The 10,007-nt window shown below is 44.1% G+C and overlaps 1 long non-coding RNA gene across 2 annotated transcripts in view; it reads left to right on the plus strand.

The window, feature by feature from the left end:
- Positions 1-8,699, plus strand: part of LOC107526384 (uncharacterized) — a 32,612-nt gene extending 23,913 nt beyond the window's left edge. Inside the window, exons 5-6 of one of the 2 annotated variants that reach the window (XR_001602162.2) lie at positions 7,145-7,254; positions 8,480-8,699. This is a non-coding gene — a long non-coding RNA (uncharacterized LOC107526384). The other variant, XR_001602161.2, reaches the window with a different exon arrangement.
- Positions 8,700-10,007: the final 1,308 nt, after the last annotated feature.

The following is a 10,007-nucleotide window of genomic DNA, read 5'->3' on the forward strand; positions in this document are numbered from 1 at the left end:
GGGAGAGAGAGAGAGAAACATCAATGATGAGAGTCATTGATCGGCTGCCTCCTGCACGCCCCTGACTGGGGATGGAGCCCACAACCCGGGCCTGTGCCCTGACCGGGAATCGAACCCTGATCGCCTGGATCCTGGGTTGATGCTCAACCACTGAGCTGCGCCCGGCCAGGCCTGGGATACATTTTAATTAACTGTGTTATTTGGCTGTCCCCAGCATTCGAGGCATTCTAGATTCGCCTTCACAAACACTTCTGATTCCTCTAATTTGCCAGCCTTTCCCTCGTTCTTATGCCTTTGCCCAAGTCCCGGCTGTGCTGTCACCCTTTTCCTCACCTTCATTTGGTCGCCTTCTGCTTGTCCCCGCTGGGCGGTCTGCCCCTGCAGGCAGCCTCCCTTAGCCTAAGTTAAGTCTAAGGTGAGCCCCCGTCACAGCGCCTTCGCACTGTGTTGTGATGACCTGATTGTCTGTCCCCCGCTTTGAGACATGAGGATGTAAACATTAGCTGAGACTTTAAAAATCTGCCTGGCCGTTCATCAGGCTAGAATCAAAGACACTTAAAGCCAGCTCCAAAGTTAACAATAAATAATAGTTCTCCCAAGGACACTGTAGCTGCAGATGTCACATAGACTCCCTTCTTGGAGGGAGGGCTGCTTTCTGACTCATTGAGAAACTTTTTTCTCTAAAATCATAGACTATCAGGAACGTTGCTGTTTGAAATTATGTTAGTAAGACCAAAACAGCTATCACAAAAGAAGAAATGATAATTATGTGACGTGATGGAGGTGTTAGTGAAAGCTATGGTAGTAATTATATCATAATTAATTAAAGTTACACAATGTTATAAGTTAAGTATATCTCAATTTAAAAAAAGTGAAACATCTCATTCTTGCCTGGCACGTCTAAGTCACTGACTTAGAGGAGCAGGTGCAGCCCTGGCCTGTGGCTCAGTTGGTTGAGGGTCGTCTCAGGTTCCAAAAGGAAACCGGTTTGATTCCCGGTTTTGGGTTTGATCCCCAGTAGGGGGCGTGCAGGAGGCAGCTGATTGGTGTTTCTCTCCCTCTATCCTTCTCTTTCTCTAAAGTCAATAGAAATATATTAAAAAGAGAGAAAGAAGCAGGTGCAGAACTTACAACCCAGGTGCAGAGCTTCTGGTCACAACAGTCCACAGCTATCATAACTTTATTGTTTCTGAGGAAACATGTCCCTGGGGCCACTTCATAGTCCAGGATTTATGATGATATCTTTACGCAAAGCCCTGCTTTGCTTTGTGCCCATCAATATACTTCTTCATTTGCATTTCACCAAACCTCCTCTCTCCCCTCAATTCTGTAACCCTTTGGCGAGATACCCTACGGCTCCTTTGGGTGCAGTCCCTCTGCAACATGTCAGTGAGCCCGACTTCGCCAGACTGAGGTTTATTCCTGGTGGTCTCAGGCTGATTAAGTCTGGACAGCAATACACCGCAGCACAAAGGATAAAAGCAATCTCTGTTAAATGGGCGAGTGAATAAGTGAGGGATCCATTTTCCCCAACAGCCTAGGACGAGCCAGGACGTGCACCCGGGCCCTGGCAGCTTGCATGGTCTAGATCAGGATTTGGAGTCAGAGCTGTTTCTGAATACTGATCTTCCATTTACGGGTTACGTGAGCAAAATCAGTTTCTTCGATGAGCCTCAGTTTCCTGATCTCTAAAAAGAAGATGATGTTTCATGGAGTATAATCATCTCTCTTACAGGGTTGTTGTACTTGTCAGAAAAGATTGTCCAAGAATTGGAAATGGGCAAAAGAGATTACTAGGTGTTCTTTCAGGGGAGCGCTGGCCATTGTCTAGGGGAACTTCTGGGATCTCTGACCCCATAGGGGGATGCACATTTGATTGACTTGTTGCTGACCAAGCTTTTTTTTTTTTTTTTTAATAACTTTCTAAGGATAGAAATTAAGTTGAGAAAACGGATGATGATATTTTCCGTTCATAGCAATGCCACTTAATTTTGCTTGGTAGAAGATACACATCTATGTAATTCTAATTTTTATTCGAACCAGTTTTAACATCCCACTGGGTTCCTATTAATGAACGGCATAAAAACCATGATTTGTATTCATTTCACATTTGCACTCGAGTCATGATTTTGCCTTCTGAAAGGACAGTGTGGCATCACGGAGAGCAATAATAGATGTACAGCGCTTACTCTGACCCGCCAGTGAGAGCTATGATGATTCCTTCATCAGTGGACTGAAACAGCAGACAGAATGCACCACCAGGTCAGCAAGGGCGGAGGGGTCAACACAGAGCCCAGCCTTGCAGACGAAGGCTGGAGGAAGTAGTAGGTCTCTTGGGACACATCTTGGCCGACTGGAGAGGCTTGTCCCCCCCAGTCTTTGGTGTCTCCTAGTTTCAAGCACACACCCCACCTGGAACAATGAAGGGAGGTCATGCCACGAAGCACATGCTGAACGGCCAGCCTTCGGGAAGAGCAGACATGCACCTGGACCTGAGGACATCTTTATTCAAGGACGCCAGTGCCACCAGGATGCCCCCTCTTCCTCTCTCAACTCTGCCATTCCTGCACACTGACCTTGTCCACACAGCCAGGACCGTGGCCGCCAAAGCTCCCAAGCCTCCCTCCCCAAGGCTTCCACCAGGAGAGAAGGACAGTTTCTTCTCAATTCCAGTTCCAGAAATCTCCAGGAAAGACTCTCAGTGGTTTGGGAAGCTGTCCATCTCAGAACCTTCAGGGGTGGCCGTGTAAGAAAAAGGTATTTCTCCTGTGAACCACCACATGGCTGGAGACAGGGAGGGCGCAGTTCCAAGAAGAGGGAGAGTGCTAACGAGGCAGAAGGTTCCTTTCACCCCCTTGGAAACTGAAGTGTGACCTACATAGAACCTGTCATGTGCCATTTCAAGGGTCCAGCTGACCATGGTGAAAGGAGGAACAGTCAGGGTAGGGGTTCACATGCCGTACTAAGAAGAGTGCCATGATTTTGCACAGAAGATGTATAAATAAATACCTGTGAGCTAGATAAACAATGGGCTCATATACATGCATGGGTTATCCTTTGTGTGTGAGCCAGTGTTCTAGCCTGCTTCCGAATTTCAATCAGCCCCCACAGAAGCCCCTTGGTGAGAAACGGTGATCGTCACTTCTCACCCAGTTTCAGATAAGGAAACTGAGGCCCAGAGATGTCATATAGCTATGAAGTAGCAGAACCAATTGGAGGCAGTTGGCTTCTAAATCCTGTTCGAAATGGCCCTTTGGCTTTGTAAGCACATATTAAAATATATGCTTGGACATGACTCCGGTTTTAATTTTCTCCCCTGGTCTCTAGTGCTAACTCATCTGAGCGGAATGACCACGACACAGTGAAAGTGCTGTGTGGAAGAGAGTGGCGCTGATGAGAAAACGAACCCTCACTTACTGGGGACAGGAAGAAAGCCTCTAATGGAATAAACTGGCGTGATTAAGGAAGGGGAAATGAAGGCTGACATGTCTAACCGGGAGGTAATCTCTCCCACAAAGATAATCATTAGACCGTGAGACTCAGACCTCTAGAAACAGCCGAGGCCACAGCATGAGATACTTGAAACGAAAGAAATTAGTCTTGAAGAGGACTCTCCTGAGCATTTCGGCACTGACCTGAGGTGAGGGAATTGAATGGCCCTGCTCATGCCCTGACTTTAGGCCCAGTTCCGAGACCACAGTGAAATCACCGTGAATCAGTTTGAAGAGTTCTGTTATAGACCAGAGTGCCTTCTCTGTCTCATTGCCCAGCGGTGGCCATGCCCTGCAAAGGCTGTGCTCTCAGGGTGGGGCTCCTGTTCCTGACACCTCGGCATAGTTGAAACAGCCATATTTTTTGAACCCCAAAACAAGAAAAATGAATGGCTTTTGATGGTTTTAAATGATTTTTTTTATGTCTTTTTCTTGGGGGGGAAAAAAATCTCCTGAAGCATAAATAGATAATCACATTTGTTGAAAAGAAAGAAGTCTGGGCCATCTCACCACCATTGACACAGGCGAACCTAGTCGGGGGAGCGACTGGCAACACAGGGAAGACGGAGAATTTTGCCAGGTGCCACACCCCAGGTGGCCACTGCAGCCTCAGAGTAGCCTGTCCCCAGACTTGAAAAATAATGCCATCCAGAGAGCAGAGGGGAGGCAGCCCATCAAGCCTGTAAGGCCCAGAGCAGTGGTAACAGCAGAACAGGACGAAGTGAAAACTAAAAATTAGGGCCCTCCCCAGGAGACTGCTGTCCACATCTGGATGGCTGGAATCTGCAAGTCCTATCCCTTCTCTTTCTTTTTTTATGCATCTTCCGCAACCTTGCAGTCTCATGAATGCAAATGAGCTCAATAGATGTCAAGGATCCAGTTACATCAGAGGGTGAGTGACTACACAAATGACTACATTCCTTTGGAAAAAGAAATTTTATTTATCTGTGATAGTTGAAAAAGAACTGAGGTAGCTAGAAACTCTGCATTAATTTACCATGACCAAAGAGGAAAACCTCAATAAGGCTGGAAAAACCAATGGCTGCGGCCCAATAGGGACAGTCAGGAACAGGAGACTAGAGTCAAATAGGGGAAGGGTGAAGTTCACAGTCCTAACTCAATTGATTGGGAGCCAGTGGGAAAGAGCAGCTATAAAATAGGAAATTCAAATGATCAAAGGGACACAGTTGCAGTTGTCAAAATTCTCCAAAAATGTCTAATAAAAGGGACACATAAGGGGATTGGAATTTACTTACGGGTTCTGCTGGTGACAGAATGGAGTATCTCAATCATTGCAATCCCAAATTGACATAGTGGTTAAGTCCCTCTTTTTTTTAAAAAAAAAAAAAATGTTTTTATTGATTTTTTAGAGAGAGAGCAAGGGAGAGGGAGAGAGAGAGACATCAAGGTAAGAGAGAAACATTGATCAGCTGCTTCCTGCACACCCCCTACTGGGGATTGAGCCCCAAACCCCGGGCACATGCCCCGACGAGAATTCAAACTGGAAACCGTGGTGCAGCGGATTACCCTCAAACAACTGAGCCACACCGGCCAGGGCAAAAGTTCCTTTTCAAAGTTGTAAGTAAACCCAATACTTGGGGACAACCATCTGCTCAAATTCTGACTTAACAGTTCTCCCTCGCTAGGAAGAAACCCACGGACTCAGCACTCGTTGGACTATTTTGTGAGTGGTTTTCATTCAACAGGGTGAACGGCTAGTGGTGAGATACAACTTGATGGCGAAGACATTCCTCATTTCTTCCTTTTTATTGGGGGCAAAAAATGCCCAAAGGAAAACAAAAGCCCAAACCCTCCCTCCCATGTTTTAATACTCTACTGTTTACAAAGCATAACCCCAAATATCTTATTTGAGCCTTACAACAGCACCATGAGGTGGGTACTGTCATCCACATTTTCAGATAAAACACTGGTGCTCCAAGAGAGCTGCCCACATGACAAGAGGGAGGCAAAGCCAAATGCCCACTCAAGTCCACTGGACCCCAAATGCCACTGCGCCACAGCTCCTCTGCCTCCTGTCCCGAAATGTTTGCTTTTTGGGATTTGTTGGAAGCAGACTATCTGATATGGAGAGTAAAATAAAAACTTCTGTCTGACATCTGCCAATTACTAACTCTTCTGTGTCTCTTCAGAAAACGAATGATGTTCATAAATGCTCATAAGGAGACTATTAGAACTTAAACACCATCTCTTGACATTGGAATAGTCGTACTTACAGGGCTCTGCTATGCACATAAATCGGGCATGCTTTCATAGCCAGATATAATTTACTGCATAATGCCTGCTAGTAAATTTGAGCATATGATGATCCTAAATGTGTCTTGTCAGAAAGTAAACCGTTCAGCTGTAAGAAGGGCACGGCAGCTATAAATAAAGGCACCCACGATCAAGATGAATCTCCATGATCATTTCCCTTCTTCTGGCTTCTATCCCAATATGAGCGGGGAGGGAACATTATAGGGAGGACGGTCGAGGCCCCTTTGCTTTATTTCTCCAAGATTCGCAACCTCATTGCTATGTGGAATGGAGTTCTCACAAAAGTGAGCTTTTAAGGATCTCTCTACTGCTTTTTGGTCTTCTCCTTAGGGCAGTTTTGTTTTCTCTCTTCAATAGTTTCAACTCACAGAAATCAACATGAATGCTAGGTTTCACCCAGAAAGAAATATCCACACGTGGCAGCAGCTTCTTTCTGGAATTCTCTTTTCTTGGACTGGGGAATACTTAGAAAGTTGCAGTATGGATTTCCTGCAGAGCAGTCTTTTCTGTTTGAACTTTGGGAAAACCAACTCTTAGATCTGTGGATAAAGGCCTTAAGGTTCACTAATCCCCTTCTCCCCTTAATTAAAAAAATTTTTTTCAGATCATAGCATAGATTGACTCATATTTAGAGGCAGAGGATGGCTCATACTTAGAGGCTAAGAAATGGCCAAGTTCTCTTGCATGGGAGGGAGGAAGAAATTGAATACTCCCAGAAGATTACAGAAAAAAACCTTACAATTCTCAGTTAAATTTAAAAGGCCTTCTTTGGACATATGTTTTCCTTTATCGGAACATTAAATTGTTTTCCCCCCTTTTATGTCTCTGGACTGTTTTGCCTGTTTCAGTATTTTGCCAATCTAGTTATTTGGGTTTGCTGCTGAGAAGTTGGAAGAACTGTTTTGGGAAGTTGAAAGAACTATTTTGCACACCACATAAAGCACCAATTGAAATGGAACATTCTCCCATGAGACTGGTGACCCCAACTCTACCATCAACTCACAACGTGAGGCTGTAGAAGTCTCTTCTTCTTTCTGGGCTTCATTTTCCTTGTCATAAAAAAATGCCGAGATTGGATTCATCCTGTTTCCATTTTGTCAGGTGGCGAATTGGGAGGGGGTGTGTCTAGGGGGGTCATTAGCAGTGGCTTCATACTGCATGTGCATCCATTGCTCTGCCTGCATCTCCCTTCATCTTTGGACAGGAGCTTTCTTTGGATTTTTTAAAAAGCTGTTATTTGTTTTATGGCCCTCCAGGAGTCTCAACATTGTTGCAGAACAAATGAATATCTAGATGGTTTCTTCCTTTAGCGGCAGTATATCTGGCATTCTTTCAATTTATAAAGAATTTTCACATTTGGTGTCTCATTTCCTCCTCAGATGCTCATTGCACTGTGTACTGAAGGCAACACCCGCAGAAAAGACACCTGCGCTCCTACCTGAAAGGTCTGGGCAATGTCACCTGGGGAACTTAAACATTTGAGCAATAAGTAAGTACGTAACCAGGTAGGCAGGTAGATATCCATCCATTAATCCATCTGTCCATCTATCCATCCATCCATCCATCCATCCATCCATCCATCCATCCATCCATCCATCCATGCATGCATGCAATCATCCATGGAATCCATTCCCTAATATGAGGGTACACAGGGCAGTTGACCTCATACATCTTTTTCATCTTTTAAAATATTAAAAAATTTTGCAGGTAAGAAAATTTACTTTCCCCCCACCCACTTTTTAGACTGGTGGCCACTCTATGAATTTTGACAAGAGCATGGAATCCTTGTAACCACCACCACAATCAAGATACAGAAGAGGTCCACACGGCAGGCCCCTCAAAAAAATTCTCTCCAGCTACCTCTTTGTAGTCAAGCCCTTGCTCCACCCTAAACTCTTGGCAACCGTGGATCTGCTTTCTGTCCCTATAGTTTTGCCTTTTCCAGGATGTCATCTAAATGGAATCATGTACGTTTGAGTCTCGCTTCTTTCACTTAGCGTAATGCATTTGAGATTCACCTGTGCTGTTGTATAGCTCAACAGTTTGTCCCCTTTTATTGCTGAATAGTTGTCCATTACACGAATGTATCACAGTTGTTTTGTTTTTGTCTTTTTTTCATTCATTCCCCAGTTGAGGGATTTCTGGGTTGTTTCCCAGTTTTGGTGATTATGAATAAAGCAGCAATAAACATTCAATACAGGTTTTTCGTGCAAACGTAGATTTTCATTACATTTGGGTAAATATCTAGAAGTGGGACAACTAAGTCATGTGGAAGTGTATGTTTAACTTTAAAAGAAAATGACAAAGAGCTTTCCAAAGTGGCTATTTTGATACTCGCCAGCAATGTGTAAGAGTTCCAGTTACTCCGAGTCCTTACCTCTTGTGTGTTGTGGATGTGTTCTGTCATGCTGATAGCTACGTCATGTTAAAAAAGAAAAAAAGCAACAGGCCTAAAATGGAATCAGCTGCGCTAAGTCCCATGTCAGCAAACCAAGACTCACTACCTAACCCAGTCACAGTCTCAACCTCCCCCAGGAATGTAATTTTAACTGGTCAGTCTGGAATTTCCTGGTTAGCATTAGTGAGGTAATCCCCAGAGACCCCTTCCATTCCCCCAAAGGAGTCTCCTCCTGAGCCTGAAACTCTCCACTCTTTGCTAGAAATTTCCCTTTCTCATCCCCTTTCTGTCTTTAAAAACCTTCCTTTCTTTGCAGCTTGGCAGAGCTCCCTTCTATTTATTTGATGGATGGGATGGCGCCTGATTCATGTATCGCTGAATAAAGCCAATAAAACCTTTAATATTTACTCAGTTGAATTTTGTTTAACAGTAGTATTTCATTGTAGTTTTAATTTGCATTTGCCTAATGACTAATGGTGTCGAGCATCTGTTCATGTGCTTATTTGCCATCTGTATGTCTTATTTGGTGAAGTGATTGTTTAAATCTTTTCCTATTTCATAAGTTATGCTGTTTATTTTCTTATTTCTGCATTTCGAGGGTTCTTGACATATTCTGGAGACATGTTTGGAAGTGGTAAATATTACATCTTCATATTCCACTGGCCAAAGCAATTCCATGACCAAATCTGAGGTCAGTGTGGAGGGAGGATACATCTCCTGTAGGAAGAGGTGGTCATTTAAAAAAATGTTTTTTATTGATTTTAGAGAGGGAGAGAGAAAAACACCCATCGGTTGCCTCCCTTATGCACCCCAACTGGGGATAGAAGACGCAACTTGGCTCTGTGCCCTGGTTGGAAACAAACCAGGGACCTTTTGGTGCATGGGATGACCCTCAACAAACTGAGTCACACCTACCAGGGCAGAGGTGGTAAATATTTTGAACAAATAAACATTCTCACATAGTTCATCACAGCCAATAGTAACATTAGTCCCATTTTGCATGTGGTAAAACTAAGGTCAAAGATGTGAACTCAGCTCTGTCTGGCTCCAAAGTTGGTCCTTTCTATCGTGCAAACTCTTTGGGGGAACTTTTCTACTCTGTGTAGGCACCTGGAATTGCGATTTATTCAGGGGCACAACCACCTCTCATCAGCCCCAGAAGTTTCTCCACAAACATTTCTGGAGCTAACCTACCTTTGAAAGTTTCCTGAAAGGATTTGAAGCTAGAAAGGGATCAGGCTTGGGGAATTGCCCCCATGAGAGCTGACTCTATTCCATTTAGTAATTTTTTAACTGTTGAATTATTTATATGCTTTATGGGCTTGTAGGTCCTTTGAACAGCAATCACTTATCAATCTACCACCTTTAAAAATTTTTTAATTTGTATGTGTGGTGTGTCTGAGCTCCTCAAAGCTATTTTCTAGGTAATTTTAGAAACTTCTACATTGCATTGGATATTTATATTCACAAAAATTATTAGTGGGGTGGAAAGAGTGCCACTCATCTACTTTTGCCAAAGAGCAACAGTTTTAAATTTATAAATCTAGTTGCAGTGGGGGTGGGGCAGAAATTACAGCCAACACAGAACGCTTCACTATGCTTGTAAACATCGGTTGATTTCAGGGCAGTCTTACCCGGTTTAGAGTCTCTGGTTCCCAGCTGCTTGGTGTTGTATAACACGTGTAGGTGCTGACTTAACCAGGTTTACGTGTGTCCATCTGGGTGGGGATTAGGGTGGGCAAGTCAGGTGGCTCGGCCACTCAATTTAAGGAGACATTTGCAGGAACCTGACAGTTTTGCCTTCCCCCAGTACCGGCCCCGGTATCCATTTAGCTCCATAGCAT

The sequence above is a fragment of the Miniopterus natalensis genome, chromosome 15 (assembly GCF_054644295.1).
Source record: "Miniopterus natalensis isolate mMinNat1 chromosome 15, mMinNat1.hap1, whole genome shotgun sequence".
NCBI lineage: Eukaryota > Metazoa > Chordata > Mammalia > Chiroptera > Miniopteridae > Miniopterus > Miniopterus natalensis.